The sequence below is a fragment of the Protopterus annectens genome, chromosome 2.part1 (assembly GCF_019279795.1).
Source record: "Protopterus annectens isolate FY-2018-M chromosome 2.part1, PAN1.0, whole genome shotgun sequence".
Lineage (NCBI taxonomy): Eukaryota > Metazoa > Chordata > Ceratodontiformes > Protopteridae > Protopterus > Protopterus annectens.
Window position 1 is genome coordinate 1,355,464,549 of NC_056729.1, and position 22,183 is coordinate 1,355,486,731.

The following is a 22,183-nucleotide window of genomic DNA, read 5'->3' on the forward strand; positions in this document are numbered from 1 at the left end:
AAGATCATGCACATTGCAATTAGTTTGCTCAACATGCTATAGACATGGGTGCTAGCTCTAAGATCACGCACATTGCAATTAGTTTGCTCAACATGCTAAAGACATGGGTGCTACCTCTAAGATCACGCACATTGCAATTAGTTTGCTCAACATGCTATAGACATGGGTGCTGCCTCTAAGATCATGCACATTGCAATTAGTTTGCTCAACATGCTATAGACATGGGTGCTAGCTCTAAGATCATGCACATTGCAATTAGTTTGCTCAACATGCTATAGACATGGGTGCTAGCTCTAAGATCATGCGCATTGCAAGCAAACAGCAAAAGGAAACTAAGAACAGCTTACTTTTATACAGCTGTTTTACTACAAGTTTTGGTCCTTCTTCATGCCTGTAGACCACTGGTAACTGGCACTCACCCACCATGGCCTCATTCCAAGTCTGTTTCTTCACTCCAAGGTAAGAGCTTCCTGTGTGCATTCCTTCTTCACTATAGAGCAAAAGCTGGACTGTGGTGGGGTCATCAGCCAGATAGCCATCAGAAGTATTCTTCTACCTGTATCCAGTAGCACTCTAGGTCTGGGTGTTCAAACAGTGGGATCACCATTCACTGCTGTAAGTGATACAGTCTCACAAACAGGCATGCCTCATGGTAAACAGAAGCATCCTGTTAGATCCTCTGCTCTCCATCAGGGAGCAATACTGATGCACAAATCCCACACCTTTCTACCCCAGAAGAAGTATGAGAATGTTGGCTCTGTCATTCCTTTCCCTGTCCTAGTCCCCCAGCTGGTTACTTGAAACCCTTCAATTCCAAGAAGCCCATGGGTCTTGCTTGTACCTGCCCACCATGCAAATGCACAAAAGAATTCTTAAAAAAATCCAATCTTACTTGCCCTCATTCCAAAAACAACTTACTGTCAAGGCAAGACACTGCTCAGTTTGCAGGAATTCACAGAATAGTTAAGACTGAAAGCTGTATCTTGTCCTGCGTGTGCATTGTTTTTGGCAAACAGCTCTTTGCTAAGCATTTCAAACTACCTTATCAATAAAGTATAGAATATTATTACAAAAACGTAACTGTCCTATTTTATTTTTAGTACCAGGGTAGTTTTCAAATGCCCGCTCTTTGCTAGTGTACCTCCTCATGCTTCTACCTAATTTGCCTTGACCAATCAGTTTAACCCTCAGACCGGGACCACTGGGTCTGCCAGCTGATGCACAATAATACTATCATTGCAAGTGTGTGGAGAGGAGACCATGGTGACCTTGTATGGTGTCACAACATTCATCTACACTATGCTCTGCACATTCTAACACTAAACTATCCTATTTTGAGGCACTAAAAAATCCTTGCCCAAGCAGCTTCAGCACATTAGGTGCAAGGCCCAATGTATACTAAGCAGATTAGTGGCAACACTACAGTGAGTCACCAGTAAACAGTACCTCCTACACCAATTTATTTATTTTATTTATTTTACATTTGTTGACCGGGCTAGTCTAGCTGGATATATATCCATTTTCAGTAGAGGCCCGGGGAGAAAAGCTCCACACAGATATACAAAAATATAAAAAGTATAAAAAATATTGTTACATGGTAAATACAGGATTAATAAACCAAAATAAAACAGGATGTTTTTACATTTCAAAGATCAGAACACAATTAAGAAAAGTAACAGTGAACACAATATTGCTTAAGAAAGCTAAAACAGTTATAATAACCAAATGGAACAGGAAGTTTATACATTTCAGAGATCAGAACACATTAAGAAAAGTAACAGTGAACATAATATTGCTTAAGAAAGCTAAAACAGTTATAATACTGTAAGAGTTATGTACAATGGATCACAACAGGTTCAAGGATATAAGCAATAAGTTGATTAGAGTTTAAATAGTGTCAGTCATAATACAAGATTGAGTATTTAAATGTTTGGAACTTTGGTTAGAAGAGGAAGAAATGGGTGGAGATGGTTGTTAGTCAGGATTACTACATGGGGCATAGCCAGTGCATTTGGAGGTGTTTTTTGAGTTTTTGTTTAAAGAGTGGCAAGGATGTAATTAGTGTTAGTTCATTGGGTAACAGGTTCCAGTTTTTTCCTGCTGTATTTGTAAACAGAGTCACCAGCTGTATTGTTAGACTTTGCTATGCTAGCAAGGAGTTTGTTAGAAGAACGTAAGGAATTCAGATTATTATATGGGACTAAGAGTTTTGAGAGTATAGGGGTATTATTGGGTTGGTAAAATATTTTGTGGGCCATTGTGAGTTGGGGGATTATCAGATGGTTTTGGAATTCCAGCCAGTCTAGTTGCTTAAGATTAGAACAGTGGTGAGTTCTGAAGGGATTGCCAGTAGCGAATCTGGCAATATTATTATAGGAAGTTGCTAATTTGTTGAGGTTAGTTTTTTTGAGGTTGGTAAATATTGGTGAGGCATACAGAAGGGTTGAGATAAGATGGGAGTGAGCGATCTTGGCTCTGGCTGTTGTGGTTAAAAATGGTTTTATTCTATATAATGATCCTATTTTTCTGTTGACTATTTTAATGGTGTTGTTTATATGATGATCAAATGTGAAGTTATTGTCAATGGTTATTCCTAATAGTTTGGTGGTAAAGTCAGGGTAAATGACAGTGCCATTATTTGATGAGACTGAGAAGCCTAAGGGGGTGGACCTAGTAGTGGGTGTAAAGAGAAGGAGTTTTGTTTTTTTGGCATTAAGAAGGAGGCAACGTTTGGTAAACCATGTTTCTACAGTGTTGAAAACATTTTGAGTAAGAGAATATAGTTCAGATGGAGAGGTTGCTGAGCATATTAGTGTGGAGTCATCTGCATATTGAATACAGGTGGCTTGAGGAATTGCTACATGTAGATCATTAATGAATAAAGAGAAAAGAAGTGGACCAAGAATGGTGCCCTGAGGGACCCCGATAGTGACAGGTAAAAAGGAAGAAATTTGATTTTCCCAGAGAACTGCCTGTTGCCTATTGCTGAGGTATGATCTAAACCATTTAATAGCCAGAGAATCAAAGGAGAGAGATTCAAGAATATTGATTAGGAGGGTATGGTTAACCATGTCGAAAGCTTTAGAGAGGTCGATGAACAGTGCAGAAGAGAGTATGTTTTTGTTGCGGTTTCTATTGATGGTATCTGTGAAGGATAGGAGGGCATTACATCCATGTATTAATCAAATACAGACAGAAATGTCCTAGTGATTGGTTACTCCAGAATTAGTCAAACAGATTCCCCAGTCACAAGGCTGGATGGTTACTCCAGAATTAGTCAAACAGACTCCCCATTCACAAGGCTGGACAAAAGCAGGATGACAACAAGCTGTCTCTCAGGGACCAGAATTGCCAACATTACAATGGTCCTTAGGAATTTTAAACCCAGTGATCCATGCTGGGTTATACAATATGAAGGGAGAAATAAATGAAAGAGCTCTCCATGCATGTCACAAATGACTAGCTCTGAGTGGAATCCGTCTATCACCAAAAAATATACTGAGGTTTAAAGAAAAGATAAATGGCTTTAACAGATTGCTATGTCATTATAGAAGGATCCAGTATGTGTTAGCACTGGATGAGATGATTGACAACTGCAGATGATTTCACAAGGATAGTCTGCACCTCTCATTCCAAGGGTTCCACATACTGATGAAAGCTTTTGCCTGCCCACATTTTGCCTTTTTATAGGTTCATAGGTTCATAGGTTCATACTAGGCTATCTGCCCTGGGGCAATTATAAGCCTAGCCCGATTTTGTTTGGCTTACGCCACCCCTTGATTTGAGTATACTGTGCCCTTTTTAAGGTTTAGTTTGCTGTGCCTCTGTCTAATAGTGACACGGAAGTAATCCCCGGGACAAACCTACGATCCCCCATCCACTCATCAAGATTCTTCTTGAAGAGATTCAGTGAGGTGCTCTGCCTAACATGAATTGGAATTCTATTCCAGAGCGAAGGGAGCCTCTGGGTTATGAATCTGTCCCTCCAGCAAGTTCTATTTATTTCAGTGCTGAGGTTCAAGTCCCTCGAGCGTGTGGCTCTAAGGGATTTAGATTTACTGAGGTGGAGCATGTCCATTAATTCTGGATTGGACATAGCTTTATATGTCAGGCATAGATCGCCTCAAGTAGGCGGTATGCAACTGAGTAGAGCTGGAGTTTTTAACCGAGCAGCATATGGCATCTGTTTGAGTCCCTTGATCCTCTTGGTGAGGTACTTTTGGGGTCTTTCTAATTGCTGCAGGTGTCGGGTAAGGTACATCCCAAAAGGGGCATTGTATTGTATGATGGGCCTGATGAGGGATGAATAAAGGGGCAAGATTACCTCTCTTGATCTAGAGGTGAATCCTTTCATGATGAGGTGGGCTATGTAAAAGGTCTTTCTAACCACTTTGGCAATGTGGTTGTCAAAGGAGAGATTGCTATCAACTTGGGTCCCCAGATCCCTAATTTCTTTCTCTGTATTTAATGGGTTACCGCCTATGTGGTAATTTGTGGGCACATTGTTTTTGCCAAAGGGTATGACTATACACTTTTTGGCATTTAGCTTTAGACCATGGCTCTGGCACCAGTTATCCGTCTCTGTGAGACCTTTTTGAAGGATGTTTGTGTCAGCTGGAGAGTTGATTATGGCACATAGTTTGCAGTCGTCTGCGAACTTGGTGAGCCATAGTCCTCCCACGTTGGCCTGTACCTCGGAAAAGTATATACCGAACAAGAGCGGTCCCGGGACAGAATCTTGTGGGATGCCACTTGTGACCGGTTTCGAGTCTGACATGGCTCCAGCAACTCTCACTCTGTGGGTTCTGTCTTTGAGCCAGTTTGCGACCCATCTTGTGACATAGGGGTTTATATTTAAGCTGGATAGCTTATCTATGATGCCCGAGTGGGGTATTGTGTCAAATGCCTTTGCTAGGTCCAGATAGGCTGTGTGGACTACCTTCCCTTCATCTATGGCTTTGGTGACTGTTTTGAAGAAGTCAACCAGGTTCAAAAGGCAGGATCTATCCTTGATGAAGCCGAACTGGGTAGGATCTAGTGTCTGTAGGTCCCCAATGTCTTTGTTTACATCTTGCAGACTAAGCTAGTCAGGCTTATGGGGCGATAGTTTCCAGGGTCCGTAGAGGCTCCACCTTTGTGGAGTGGGACCACTGTTGCTGTACGGCATTCTGTGGGCACATATCCTGTAGTGAGGCTGAGATTGTACAGCTGTTTTATTTGAGGGATTAGTTCTTCTTGGAGTTCATGTAGGACGCAACCCGGGACGCCATCTGGTCCCATGGAAGCAGTGTTTTTTGCTTTGGAGAGGGCAGCCTTCACCTGAGCATCAGAGATGTTTGGGAGGCAGTCCTTTGCCGTGATAGATACTTGCTCTTTTTTGGGGGGGGGTGGAGAAGTTTGCACTGAACCTGTCTGCCAGGATATTGGCAATGACTGCGGGTTCAGTGTATTTTTTGTCATTTAGAATCAACTCAGAACAAGTCTGGGAGTTGCATCCCAGGTTCCTAACATAACTGAAAATAGCCTTATGATTGTCTTTAGTGTCCTGAGCAATTTTTCTCTCGAAGCTGGCCTTGGAGGATTTTATGAGGGATCGTAATTTTTTGCTAGTACTGATCAGAGATGCCTTCCCTATTAGGGATTTTGCTCTATCATGTAGTATTTTCCTCCTTCTGTTGTACAGTTTATTTATGGCTGGGGTCCACCAGACTGGACGCCTGCCTTTGGATGTTTGGGTTTTGGTTTTGTTTGGGATAGCATGATCCATGCATTCCTGGAGATGTCCGTAGAATGCGTTTATATAGGATTCTGCAGTTTGGGCCGTAGTTTCCACTGGCCCTGGGGCCTTGAAGGATTCCACTTCAGTTTTGAGAAGTGAGAAGTTCGCTTTTGAGAAGTTTTTCACTGTGGTTTTCTGGGCTGGGGGTGGGGTCAGGATGTGGACATCCAGTGAAATTAATTTCTGGTCTGATCTTACCAATGAGGGATATACTTCAGGTGTGGAGCATAGAGTCCCCATGTTGGTAATGATCAGGTCTAGTATGTTATCCCCTCTTGTGGGAGTGGTGACTAGTTGTTCCATAGCATTTGAGTTTATAATTTCCAGGAACCTTTGGGCTAAGGTGCTGGGGCTTGAGTAGTGCTCCCAGTCTATGTTTGGGTAGTTGAAGTCGCCCAATATAATGGTTTTCGGAAAGATCTTCATGTTCTCCAATGTTTTCAGGAAAGCCGAGTGGGATTCCTGACTTTGAGAGGGTGGTCTGTAGGATGCTATAAACTGAAAAGCAGTCTTGCCCACTGTTAGTTGCACATGGATGGTCTCCGATACTTCGTGCAATGCCACTAACCTGGAGGTGTGGATATCCTTGATAAATATGGAAACTCCCCCTCCTTTTGTGGTTCAGTCCAGGTTTTGGGGCCGAAAAGCATGATATGAGGTATAACCTGGTAGTGCTGGGGTGCTCTCTGGAGCCTTGAACCAGGTTTATGTCACTACACAGATATCGATGTTCTCCATACTGAGGAGAGCTTCGAGTGCGTGCATCTTGAGGTTAAGACTTCTGGCATTTAGCAGCATTACCTTTAGTTTCTTGTTTCTTGTGTGTCTATGGAGGTGGGTTTGACTTTTGAGCCTTGCATAAAAAAGGCACTATGGGGATAGCAAGAGCCTTTGCCAATATCCGAAAGCCCAGTGGTGACAGGTGCAAGCCGTCCCTAGAGAAGCAACGTTGGTTGTCGAGCATGTCAACCCAGGCTGACAGACACTGGATCCCCTTAGAATGACACCAAAATTTTAGCCAATTGTTAAAATCGATCATTTTGTGTTTGTACTGTGGCATCATTCTGGGTGAGGGTAAGATGCTGCTCAAGGTCAAGGGTCATACCTTTTAATAAAGGTTCAGCTAATGGACCTCACATGCTAACCTCCAACTCAAATCTACAACTGAACCAAATCAGTGTGGCTTTACTTAATGCTAGAAGTCTAAACCGAAATTGCTGGACCTTGAAGGCATCCTGCATTTGGAACAGATCCATGTTTGTGCTGCTACAGAGACCTTGTTTAAGTGCACAGAAAGTGCCCCCACCAGTACTTGGGTTTTGTGCTTACCATTCATAGACCTGATCTCAACTGTGGTGGTGTCTCCATATTTGTTAGAGACCACATTACCTCAAGGTAAATACCTAGAGATCCTCAAGTGAGCTTATAGAGATTCAGATCTAGCTAAACAGGATTAACTATCAGACTGTTGTGGCTATAAATCTCTCTCCTTGTCATAAGAAAGTCGCAAAACATTCTCAAATATTCTTGATAAGCTCCCTATAATTAGGAATACTGTTTGTCCTAGGGGATTTTAACTATGCAGTGATTGACTGGAGGACCTAGACCACCAATACTTCATATTCACAAAAATGACATCTGGACCAGATTGTAAATTAACATACTAGACAAAAGTATATACTTGGCCTGAACATAACATTTCCAAGGTATTCGACAAACTAGTAACCTTTTCTATCAAAACATCCAAACTACCAGAAACAAACATCACAGAATTCATGGGCTTCAGATGTACAAACTTCCTAAAATTCTATGAAGTGGTCTCCAAATTAGAGTATAACTACATTACTCATAATGCCACTAATGCTAAGAATTATAAATCCAACCCAAAAGGGAGGTTTAAAAACAAACCTGTGTAATTGTCTTCTGGCATTAATAAACTATGCAATAAAAGAGAGAAACTTCTAAACCTATACAGGAGAATAAATGATGCCACCAAATTAAGTTACAAACACAAGAAAAATTCACCAGCCAGGAAACAAACTGTTGAACCAAAGTGCTGATCAGACAACTGGAGACTCAATAGCGTAGAAACAATTTATTACCGCTTTCGTCAGAAGACTTCATCAGAATACTTTGTTACAAAAAACCAAACCTTAAATAACAATATAATTATCCAATTTTTCAATTAATTAAGAATGTTAAAAACTTTTTAAAGAGCACCTACACATTAAATAAACAACAGTTCAGTATTATCTTTCTTAATACTTAACTTGCCATTTTTTAAAAAACATTTAATGTTAACATTTCCGTTTAAACCTGGAGGTTTGTCAGATTTTAAACGGATCTGCCATAGAGCTTCCCTCTGTTCCACAAAATTCCTAAAATCTCCACCCCTCAAATCAGTTTTACAAACCTCAAGAACAGAGAATAAAAACTTTTTAAAATTGTTACACATTACAGAATGTCTAAATAATGCATTCGTTTCATCATGCCTTTTAATATCATATAAGTGCTCACGTATACGTATTTTTAAAGGTCTCGTCGTCATTCCGACATAATAAGCTGGGCAGGTGCTACATAACCCAATATACACCACACCTGTGGTGTTACAGTCAACATATTGGGGTACTTGAAAAGTTCTGTCAACACTATCAATAGTGATCAATGGTCCTACTGATAAAAACATACAGATGTTACAGTGATGACAAGGAAAAACACCCTTCGTGTTGATTCATTATTTGCTGGTGCTGTTCTATTTGTTTCTAATGCTTTTTTAATATTACATTTGTTTCTAAAAACAAAAACAGGTTTCTCACCCAACACTTTTGAAATGTCACTGTTTCCCTGTATAATTTTCCAGTTCTTATAAATCAAATTTTTTATGGCCAAACCATCAATGCTCATACCTAGGGAACATACTGGACCTATATTATTGAAATCTGGGGAGACATCTAAATTGATTACTTGATGTTGTGTGTCAACATGGTTATTCAAAATAGCAGGATAAAAAGTACTTCCTACAAATAGTAGAAATCTGTCCAGAATTAAATTCCTGGCTTTTTGCTAACAGTATTCCCAAAACACATAAAAATCTTTCAGACCCCCCCTTCAGGCCCATAGTGTCCTCTCCCCATTCAGTTACTGAGGGGATTTCATTGGTCATTGATGCCACCTTGGGACCCTTGGTGTCCCGACAGGAATCATTTATTAAGGATTCCTGGCATTTTTTGAACAGAATTAATAACTTTGCAATTAAAGGTGTTTTTGATTTCAATAAACACACTATGTTTACATTAGATGTAGAATCTCTATATACCTGCATACCGCATGAAGAAGGGGTTGATGCTATCCGGTTACTGTTAGCAAAAAGCCAGGAATTTAATTCTGGACAGATTTCTACTATTTGTAGGTTTCTCGAAATTCTGCTTCATAATAATTATTTTTTATTTGGGGATTGTTATTATAGACAAAAAAGAGGAGTGGCTATGGGCTCTTCTGCAGCTCCATCCTACGCCAATTTGGTAATGACTTGGTGGGAGGAGTTTTTTCTAAAACCCTTAACAACCACCTTTGATATTCTACTATACCTTAGGTTTGTTGATGATTTGTTTTTTATTATAAAAGGTGATAACAACACCGTACGTGAATTTGTTAATGAAGTCAATAAGCAGGATGTTTTTTTAAAATTCAAACTTGGGAGTTTTGGCTCGACAGTTGATTTTTTGGATGTCTCACTAAGGTGGGACTTACTAGAAAACAAGTTCAATAGCACAATATATCGTAAAAAGAGTTTTACCAACAGCTATCTTCACTTCAATAGTGCCCATCAAATGCACACCATTAAAAACATTCCTAAAGGTCAGATGATAAGAGCTTGTCGTATGACATCATCTGACAATGATTTAAATCAAGAAATTTTATTTATTAAAAAATTATTTTTAGAGAGGGGGTACCCTGGCACCATGCTAGATGACATCATTACCACTGTTATGAGCAGGAGAAGTACTTTTTATCCTGCTATTTTGAATAACCATGTTGACACACAACATCAAGTAATCAATTTAGATGTCTCCCCAGATTTCAACAATATAGGTCCAGTATGTTCCCTAGGTATGAGCATTGATGGTTTGGCCATAAAAAATTTGATTTATAAGAACTGGAAAATTATACAGGGAAACAGTGACATTTCAAAAGTGTTGGGTGAGAAACCTGTTTTTGTTTTTAGAAACAAATTTAATATTAAAAAAGCATTAGAAACAAATAGAACAGCACCAGCAAATAATAGAATCAACACGAAGGGTGTTTTTCCTTGTCATCACTGTAACATCTGTAGGTTTTTATCAGTAGGACCATTGATCACTATTGATAGTGTTGACAGAACTTTTCAAGTACCCCAATATGTTGACTGTAACACCACAGGTGTGGTGTATATTGGGTTATGTAGCACCTGCCCAGCTTATTATGTCGGAATGACGACGAGACCTTTGAAAATACGTATACGTGAGCACTTATATGATATTAAAAGGCATGACGAAATGAATGCATTATTTAGACATTCTGTAATGTGTAACAATTTTAAAAAGTTTTTATTCTCTGTTCTTGAGGTTTGTAAAACTGATTTGAGGGGTGGAGATTTTAGGAATTTTGTGGAACAGAGGGAAGCTCTATGGCAGATCCGTTTAAAATCTGACAAACCTCCAGGTTTAAACGGAAATGTTAACATTAAATGTTTTTTAAAAAATGGCAAGTTAAGTATTAAGAAAGATAATACTGAACTGTTGTTTATTTAATGTGTAGGTGCTCTTTAAAAAGTTTTTAACATTCTTAATTAATTGAAAAATTGGATAATTATATTGTTATTTAAGGTTTGTTTTTTTGTAACAAAGTATTCTGATGAAGTCTTCTGACGAAAGCGGTAATAAATTGTTTCTACGCTATTGAGTCTCCAGTTGTCTGATCAGCACTTTGGTTCAACAGTTTGTTTCCTGGCTGGTGAATTTTTCTTGGTTTTGTATACTGGTATTTCATTTCGTTTTAAGTTACAAACACCTAGACAGCAGGTTAAAAAGGCACATAAGAAAATGAAAGCATCCCAGGACTGCAGTCTCGCTATGGAAGTCAAAAGCAATTATAAATTTTTAAATTATGTTAGAAAACTAAGAAGTAACACCCACATTTTTTCTGAGTTTATTCACACTGATACCAACAACTGAGATCCCATGGTCTCCACTGGTGTTCCCGAAGGCTCCATCTTGGGACTCCTTTTGTTTAACATCTTCACCAATTATCTTTACACCTCATGCAAAGAATCCTCCCTTATTCAGTATGCCGATGACTCCCCACTTTTGTCCATCTCAAATAACATTCCTGAACTACACTCCCTGACCCAACAGGTCCTACTATCCACTGAACAATGGCTCTCTCACAATCTATTGATCCTAAATCCCAAAAAGACCAAACTCCTACTTTTCCTTCCCTGTTCTCTTTCTCATCACAAAACCTCCTTTTTTATTACATCTTCTAGCAATACAAATATCCAACCTGACACCCACACAAAACTCCTAGGGGTCATTATCGATGACAAACTCAAGTTCAACCTACACATACTCCAATGTATATAAAAAAAAAAAAAAAAAAAAACAGAAACTAGGTCTGCTATATCGGAACAAAAAATTCCTAACCCCCGAATCTAGACTTACCCTGGGTCAGGAACTCCTCCTCCCCTCCCTCTTATATGCCGCCCCAGTTCTTAGCAATATCCAAGCCTCCACTCTAACCAAACTGCAACAGACTTACCATAAAATAGCCAGATTCATTACTAACTCCCCATACAACTCACACCACTGCATTTCTTTAAACTCTCTTCAATGGCTTGAACTTCCCCAGTTTCTGCTATCTTATCAGTTTCATATGCTACACTCTATTCTTTATAAACCCTCCTTCTGTCCATCTCTATCTTCCTTAGTCTCCATCTACATCCCATCCCGGACCCTCCGTACTTCTAACCAACAATTACTTGATATCTACCACCCAAAAAGGTCAGTAGGCAAACTACTCTACAAACACTCCCTTGCCCATGCTTGGAACAAACTTCCCCTTGACTTGCGTTCAGTCTCCAACACCTCACACTTTAAAAATGAACTAAAAGCTTATTTTCTCAATTTCGGAACCTGCCCTTGCAATGACCCTACCTAGTCTTCCTTCCCTTTATGTACCTTCAAAAGGACCATACTTAGTACCTCATTACACCTCTGTCTCCAATGTGTCTACTATGCATTTGCACAATTTTATACAAACAAAAAATGTTAATTGTTGACCTATTGAACTATATCAATGTAAAATTGTTACTTAGCTTCTTTTTAATGCAACTTTAACTTTATGCATTTATCCCAACATATGTGAATCGTTTTGCTATAACTGCTGTTATATCAATATTGTTTAAAATTGTACTTGTTTTAAAATGTATTACTGGAGCTTTTCTCCTCGGGTCTCCTCTGAAAATGGGCCACAAGCCCAGTTGGACAAACCTGGTTAACAAATGGCAATAAATAAATAAATAAATAAATATGGATATTGCTAACATACTGGCTAATACTTACACATTAATATACTTTTATTCAGTTGTGAAATATCTTGCAATGCTCTACCGGCTTCTTATCTACTCTCATTGTATATTTTGTACACTTGTATTTTCAGCCAACAGGGGTAATATCCTCTTATTGTATACTAACTGCTGTAAAGTCTGCAATCTGTATGCTACTACTCTGTAATGTCTCTTTTGTAAATTTTTCTTCTGTCTATAAACTTATGGAGTTTTTCTCCCCAGGACTCCACTGTTGTCCAGTCAGACTATCCTGGCAAACAAATGTTAAATAAATAAATAAATATAAATAAATAATAAATGTATTGCCAACTTCATCCCTGAGACACTAATTCTAAACCCATCTATCCCTGATAAAGTCATGCCATCAATCATCAGCATAGAGCGCATACTGAAGGTACTCTCTAAAATGAAGAATACCTTATTCATGGGGCCTGACAGTATACCTGGTTGCCTAATTAATAGCTCTAAGCAAGCATTGGAGGACCAACTCTTCAAAATCTTCAACCTAAGCCTGTCCACTGGCTTTGTCCCTACTGGAGTGGTACACAGCTGTTGTACTGGCATTTCTAAAGGGTGGCCCCACATTAGACCCTGAGAATTATAGATCCGTCAACTAGCAAGCTGTATATGCATAACCACTGAATGTATCATAATGGACCAGAACTCTTGACTATCCCTATTTTGGAGGACTGTTTCTATTTTCAGGCCTGGTTTAGGATGTCACTCTATTTGATGGCATGTCCCTATTTTCAGGCCTCATACAATTTTCTGAATCCCCCACACCACATGTGATTTTTGAAGCTGTCAGTACTCAGAAAACCACACTGTGTGACTGACATACCAGTGTAACCAATAGTTTAAAGAAAATGGACACATATCTTACATCACCCTCTTTCTGAAACAAAAATAAATGATCTTGTGTAATAGAATTTTGAAATACAGTTCATAAACTCTACAGATTTGACACTGTCTCTCTGATAACATACTTATATTTTCCATCATTTTGTCACTCTCTGTTTTTTAAATGTGTTTCTGAGTAGTATCCCACATTCATACTGGAAGCGGGGAGAGTTATGTAATATTTGATATTCATATTTTATGCTAATTGGATGTCCAGATTTTTAGCAGGATGCTCCTACTTTTTAAGGCCCTTTGTTCTTATTTTCAATGTCTCTTAGTTGAAAAGAATGAACTGACCTAATTAACTATGATATCAACATTTTTTATGACTTGACCCTTGTCTGTTTGGGTATAGCAAGGGTAAATCCTGTACAATGAAGCTTGCAAACTTCTTTCAGAGGGTTACGCAGGCTGTTGAGTGTGGACAAGTTGCTCACAGAGAAAGTACCTAATCTTCTCCAAGGTATTTGATACCATACCACATGCAAATATAACAAACAGATTGAATTAACTCCAAATTGGCCCATATGTGGTTAGGTGGATAGCTGATTTGCTTAGAGGTAGGACTCCCATTGTTAGAGTGGGGAGAGTACCAACTGAGAACATGAAGGTGGCCAGTAGACTCCCACAGATATCAGTTCTGGGATATTTTCTATTTGTTATTTCTTCGATCTCCAAGTTCCAAACAAGGATCTCTGATTAACAAAGTTTGTGGATGATTGTAATCTAGGAGTCATCATGAAGCCCCCATATCACGTACATGCACTCCAGCAAGAGCTTGTACTTTTCAATAGCTAGTGTACTAAAAATGGGCTCTACCTTAACACCAAAAATTGCAACATTGTAACATTTACTAACCACCCCTAGTTCTTACTTAGAACATAGATAACATACCCCTTCAAAATAAAAATGTTGTGAGAGACCTGGATATATGCGTGCACTGCTACGTTATGTTTGACCATACCAGTGCAACACTGGTTAGGAAATTCTTTTGCCTTGCACTGCTCAATCTCCCAGATCAAAAGAAGTCTTCAATACTTTGTTCTCTACACAAATTAGACCCATTATTGAGTACAATGCCCCTTTGGGTTGTACAATATTATCCATATGAAACAATTGGAGAGATCCTAGTGGTTTGCAACAAAAAAATATTGGGGTTTAAAAGACTTTAACTACCAGGAAAGGCTGGATGCTATGTCCCTGTACTCAGTTTTATATTAACTCCTTCGGGATGGCTTGTTCTTTGCTTACAGGGCTATAAGTGATTTAGCAGTCCAAGAACACTTACACAACATTAAATCAAACAGGCCAGCTAACATTAGGACCACAGGCCTAAATCTATTCCAATCAATAAATAAAACTAGGAAGAAGGATAGATTTGTCACACAGTGCCTTTCCCTTCTCTAGATAAACTCCTTCTCCAAACTAAGCAGTGTGACACACTCTGCTTTTTAAGAAAAAGCTGGGCAACGAGATAGGTATTTGCAACTTCACGCCAGGTATGTCTAGCCTGTCCCTACTTGTAAAGAGAGGCAAAGCCTAAAGGTGGGTACTGCTAAGACAGAAATGGCATCACAGCTCAGTTGACTTATAACTATGATTCTATGAAGAGTGAAATAACATGTACTGATATCAGGCCTGGAGATGTACGCCACTGATAAGCTTAACACAAGGTTGAGATTGTTGATTTCTAATATATTACTTGAAAAAACACAGGATTCATTTTATTCACTGATGGGTCTTATGAGGGATAAATACTGGGAAAGTCTTCTTTAGCTCTAGAGGAGAAGCCTCTACATACATACATACATTGGATAAAACTATACAACAGAAGGAAGAAACTGTTCAGAAAAGAGGAAAATCCCAGGATGCAAAAAACTCCCTTACCAGCCTCAGTAAGAAGCTGAGATCCCTCATAAAATCCTTCAAAGCTAGTTATGAAAATAAAATTTCCAAAGATTCCAAAATAAACTACAAGGCATTCTATAGTTATATCAAGAATCTAAATGGCAATGCTCAGATCTGCTCTGAGCTACAACAGAATGGCATTAAATATACTGATCCCAAGAATATTTCCAATATCCTGGCAGATCGATTTAGTGCCAACTTCACCCCCCTCTCACCCCCTAAAGGGCCCAACTCAATACCAAAAGATTGCCAAATTCAGGTAATCACGGCCACACATGTAGAAACTGCACTCTGCAAAGCTAATAATACAGCATATATGGGACCAGACGGCATCCCGGGTTGTGTACTACATGAACTACAAAATGAACTGGCACCTCACCTAAGTGTCATGTTTAATCATAGTCTCACCTCAGGCTTTGTGCCCACTGAGTGGTGCACAGCTACAGTTATCCAACTCCACAAGGGGGGATCCACCTTGGATCTTGGGAACTACTGTCCCATCAGTCTGACGAGCCTGATCTGCAAGGGCATGGAATGCATTATCATGAAACTTATAAACAAAGATACTGGCAACCTTCAAACACTGGACCCCACCCAGTTTGTGTTCATGAAGGGCCGATCGTTTCTCCTGAACCTGATTGACTTCTTCGAATCAGTCTCCAGAGTTTTGGACAAGGGTAAGGCCGTCTACACAGCCTATCTGGACCTTGCCAAGGCCTTCGACACCATCCCCCACTCTGGAATCATAGATAAACTTACTAAGCTGGGCATAAATCCCTGCGTCATTCGATGGGTTGCCAACTGGCTTACTGACAGAACCCAGACTGTAAAAGTAGTCGACTCCAAATCCAACTCCAGGCAAGTGACAAATGGAGTACCTCAGGGTTCAGTCCTGGGACTGCTCTTGTTTGGCATCTACTTCTCTGAAGTACAGGCCAACACTAAGGGACTCTAGCTAACAAAGTTTGCAGATGACTGCAAACTGGAAGCCATTATTGAATCCCCAAATGATGCGGATATTCTACAAAAGAGCCTTACAGAAACAGATGCTTGGTACCAGAGCCATGGAATCGAGCTTAATGCCAAGAAAAATATAGTTATCCCCTTTGGGAAAAACCATGTACCCATGAATTACCACATAGGTGACAGTACACTAAACACCAAAAGAGTAATGAGAGACTTAGGGACACAGGTGGACAGTGGTCTCACCTTCGATAACCACATCGCCACAACAGTCATGAAATCCTTCTATGTGGCACACCTCATCACAAAGGTCTTTTCATCCAGAAAAAAGGAGGTCATTGTCCCACTGTACTCATCCCTCTTTACACCCATTATAGAGTACAATGCCCCATTTGGTATGTACCTCACAAGACATCGGCAACAGCTGGAAAGGCCGCAGAAATACCTCACTAAAAGAATCACAGGCCTAAAGCAGATGCCCTATGCTGACTGTCTAAAAAAACTCCAGCTATATTCTGTGGCATATCGTCTACTCAGAGGCGATTTCTGTTTAACATACAAGGCCAAGTCAAACCCTGAGCTGTTGGACATGCTCCACTTAAAGAAATCCCAATCCCTCAGAGCCACATGCTCCAGGGATCTAAACTTTGTTATCACAATGATCAAAACATGCTGGAGGGATAGGTTCCTGACCCAGAGACTCCCCATACTCTGGAATAGACTGCCCATAGATGTCAAGCAGAGCACCTCCTTGGCCCTCTTCAAAAGGAACTTTGACGATTGGATGGGAGATAGAAAATTCACCCCAGGGATCATGTCAGACAGGTGTCCAGGGAAGTAAATACTGTGGGAAGAAATATCCAGGGAATTGTTATGGCTAGGCTGTAAGGCCTTTGCTGGACTAATTGAGTGTCCAAAGTTGTGCTAACAACTTTGCTAACTTTACAGTTATCATCAGACTTAGATAACTGCAAGGCTGGAACATTAGTTTGGCCATCAGCGAAACAGATGCTGAAAACAACAGGCCCAATAGTGAGTCCTAAGGGATACCACTGGTAACATTGTTACATTCATAGGAGATACCTCCAACATTTGCCACATTGTTTCTATCAGCCAATTAAATATCTATTCAACAGACAGTGTACTGACTTACATTTAGTTTAGTATCCCACTCTTGCATGGGAGCCTGTATGGAATGCTTTGGCAAGGTCAAGATAGGAAGTGTGAACAGAGTGATAGACTGCTTCAGTGCTTTTTAAGTGGCAAGATTAGTTTAATGTATGACTCAATTACTGTCTTTCTTTCAAGTAATGTATTGACAATAAATATCCTACTGTATGAGTCTGTTCTTAAATTTTCAACTTTATTCACAGATGAAAGTGATGGAATTCTTAATGTAAGTATTTAGGCCTAAGATGAAACTAGAGGTGTAAGCAGCAGCTTTTGACAATGGAGTCAATATGATGAGGGTTCCTTTGGAATTTATTTAGGTCATCTACATGTTGCTACAGGTTTGTTTCTGAGGAGTCCCTACAAATAGTCGCACTTACAGTGGGGGTGCCACCAGTTTTAAAGGAAAAGATAAACTCGTGGTCAGATTTAACTAGTAAGAGGAAGGCACAGGGTGAGGTACAAGAAGATATGTTTCTGAGGGCAATATTGAGGATACTGGGTGTCTAGTAGAAAGGTGATAATCTGTTCAAGATAATTCATTTATCATTTATTTCTTTATTTGCATTTGTTGAGTGGGAAGGAATGACTGGGTTAAGTACTCATTTTCTGCAGAGATCCACTGAAAAAAGCTACAGAAAAAGAAACAATATTCACATTGATAAACATTTTGTAAGGTAATGTTTACATTACTAAATATTAAGCTAATGCTCTACAAAACATTAAAAAACAAACATATGACTTTAGTGTACTAAATAAACTGAATGTGTGGCTGTAATATACTGTATAAACTGAATGCATGGTCGAAGTATACTAAATAAACTGAATACATGGTTGTAGTATACTAAATAAATTGAATGCATGATTGTAGTATACTAAATTGACTGAATGTCATAGTACACTATATAAATTGAATGCTTGGTTGAGGTATACTTAGTAAACTGAATGCATGGTCATAGTATACTAAATAAATCATAGTATACTAAATAAACCAAATGCATGGTCGTAGTATACTAAATAAACTGAATGTCAGTTTACTAAATAAATTGAATGAATGATTGTAGTATAATAAATAAACTGAATGCATGGTTGTAGTATACTAAATAAACTGAATGCATGGTCGTAGTATACAGTTAAAGTCACTTAGTATAATAGCCTGGAGATGGATAATATTTTTAAAGAATTTTGGTAATCCCTGTCATCAACAGGCGGCATGAAAGGTGATTTGTAGCAAGCAGTTATGTGGCAGTTATATTTATTCTGTGCAACTTGGACCTCTAGAGACTCTAGGCAAAGATAATGAGGAATCTGCTGTGCGATAATTGATTCCCTATAAGTACAGATACTCACCCACAGTTACCAGTGTTCTAAAGACATGACAAGTGGTAAATCCATGACTTGAGGGAATTCTCAGAGTACAATAAATCCAAGTCTCTGTAATTCCACAGATATGGATGTGCTCATGTGTAAGTTTGCATATCTTTTTGTTCAGACACTTAGCACTGATCAGGGCCACCTCAACACAATCCAAATAAGAGTTTAGTACATAGTAGCAGAATGTCTAGGATACAAACTCTACCTACAAAAGGGACAATGGGTGAGGCAAAAGCTTAGCCAGACTGTGAAACACATGCTGAGAAAAGTGTAAGCCATACCTAGTAAACTAGAAAGACTTGTTGACCACCTCCTGTCATGCAGACACATGCTGGATCCTTCTAGAATGGCACAACCTACTTAACCAGTTATTAAAGACAATCATTTTAAATGTGAAATGTGACATCATTCTTAGTAATGGTGGGACACTACTCAAGACCAGTGTCTTCCTGACCTCGGACACATGACTAGCAACTCCACTGTGTCCTTCTGCATGCCCCTCTGGGTGGAGTGCTTACAATTATACATAGCCATGCACTATCATTAGGTTGTACTCATGTTTACTGGAATGAAGGGACCAAAGGGTCCTCATTATACCATGGATCTTGTTTTTTTAACAAGCCTTGGGAAGCATACAGCACAGGTTAGAGCTATGCACAAAGTCAAAATACAGGCAAATTTGCAAAAGGTAAAAGTCTGTAAGCAATTTCTCTGTCAAGTCACTTTCTAAAAATATGTAATTAAAGACACACTAAAGGCCAGAGCTGTAGAAAAAATGGGGCACATAAAATGAGCATGCTGCAGTAAAGCACATTTACAAGGTCAGAACAAAAATAATAATTATTAAAATAATAATTATTACCAGTTCCATGGCACAGAGGAATGGCGCCGTAAATATGACCCAAGATAATTGGGCTCGCTTGTCAAACTTCATTCATGAGAAGATGAATGAGGAGGTAAGATGAATCAGTCTATTTTTACAGCTCATGTACCGTAGGGAAGGGGCAGGTTTCTAACTGGGGAATAGCAGTTCTTACTGGAGACCAACGTCTCTAGTCAATTGGTACATGCACTACTTATACACATTGGATATTGAATAGGACAGTAAATGGAGCATACCAAAAAAGCTGCCCAACTCTCCGAGGGATGCCATGACAGGCACACATTTCCTCTCTCCCCAGTTATCTGACCATTTACACTAAGATTTTCATGCTTGTGGGGTCTCATCCATGAGGGGTAAGACAGGCAGGGACTGAGGAACATTGGAGTGGAAGTTCAAGAAGGAGCTCCAGGTCATGTTTGAGAGGCGGTTACAGCGGGAACAAAAATAAAATAAAATTGCTATAGCAAATATCCTAACCATATGGAGAGATGGATTAGCATATGACAATAACAGTGAACTTCTAATTTATATTTATAGTTAGCAAATACTCAAAACCATTCATTATTAATGATAATGAAGTGCTCATAAGGAATGATACAGGTGCTGCTGTACCTGTTTTGCCTAAAAAGCCATTTCATGCATTACCTCGTAGGAAATACATTCAGAATTCTGCCGTGAAGCTTAAAACATCCACAGATGAGAGCAAGTCTATTCAGTTGAATAAATAATGCCTGCACGTAACTGTGTAAAGCAAAAAGGATGTTTGCTTTACTTGTGGCAAAAGGTGAAGGACCAGCTTTCTGTAGCAAGCAATTGATAAAGAAAAAGTGTTAATTGGAAACATATTACTTTATAAGTGTGTATGTGTGTGTGTGTGTGTGTGTGTGTGTGTGTGTGTGTGTGTGTGTGTGTGTGTGTGTGTGTGTGTGTGTGTGTGTGTGTGTGTGAGATGTACATTTAATCAGCTCAAGAAGTGCTAAATATCCATGTGAATATGGTCTGTGAGGAACTGGGCACACAACTTTGGTGAATTAAGGAGTGGCACTGAAGATTTTGCCAAAGTGCACTATTACCATCTCCAGTGAGAGAAATTGGAAAAAGAGGTTGCATAACTTGAAAAAGAAGGGGTTATTAGACCATAAAATAGCAAATGGGCAGCTTTAATGCTTCCTGCTGTAAATTGCAAAAATGCTATACCTATTTCTGATTATAAATTGAGTGTAATTCAGGCTGCAAGAAAGGAGATTTTTTCTTCTTCAGTGGGAACAGCTGACATCTATGCTGAGTAGTCCAATTTGGTTTTCTAAAATAGATTTAGTGGCTGCCTATCAGTAAGTGTTACAGCATAATGCAAAGCTTGTTTTCATATATTAGACTGCGATTTGGTGAAAGTTCCACACCATATATTTTTCAATGAATAACTGAATAATATAACATTCAGCAATTTCTTACAAAAGGCATTCTGACCAAATGAGGCCTAAACTTGCAATGGCTGACAGTGCTGGCATTCATGAAAAAGTGAATTCCATTTCCACAGCAGAGTCACAGTGACTGTGTGTATACTCCAAATGATGAGTCAGTTTCAGCCATGATTAATTCTCTTACACTATTCTGTTATAAAGACTGGTGAGGTTGATGTACAATTAAGATATGAACTTAAATCATATTGCTTTTACTGATCTAACCTAGCTAAGCAAGCCATACACAGGTACAAAACCAATTATTTCATTTACAAACAACTAGCTCTGCTAAGCATACCCAAACACTTATGGCAGAAAGTAAATCTTCTCACAGGCCAAAAATCCACACATCCTACCACCTCTCCTGTCACTACACAAGCCTTCCAAGTTCAGCACTCAAGGACTTCAGCTACCTTGTTAGAACCGCAACCTCTACTTCTTCCTCTCAATGCACCCAGCCCCCCTACACTTACCCATCTCTTCTATTTAAAAAAAAAATAATTTGCAATGACACTGAGCCCTTTAACGCACCCCCTTGGGCAGACCACCTATTCCCCAGGTTTATCTTATTCTGCAAAGACTTCCTTCTACACCTCTTTAACACATTTATAACCTTTGTTTAACTCAAAACACAATGCCAGACACATGGGAAACTGTTCTTATCAAACCCCTTCCCAAACAGCCTCAGCTAGAGAAAGCTTCCCTCTTCTGCCCTATCTCCATCTTCCCTACACTTCAGAAAATACCTGAAAAACTAATCTGCAACCAACTGTCCACTTACATCAAAAAGTACCTCTCCAACCTCTTAAACATCATGGATTCTGGGCTGGTCAGAGCACAATGATTGCACTAAAGCATTATAGATAACATTCTTCTGGGCATGGATAAAGAAACTTTTCAGGGGCACTCTTCTTTGACCTTAACAACATGATTGATTTTATTGATCACCACCTCCTTCTTCACTCCCTCCAAGAAATTGGAGCTAGGTCCAAAACTATCATTTGGTTCCAGAATTTCTTAACAAGTACGTATTTCAGAATCAAACCCAGCTCATTCCAGTTACTGCCATTATCCTTTGTGAAAGGCTTGCCCCAGGGCTCAATATTCACTTGACTATTGTTTTCAGTCTTTATTAACAAACT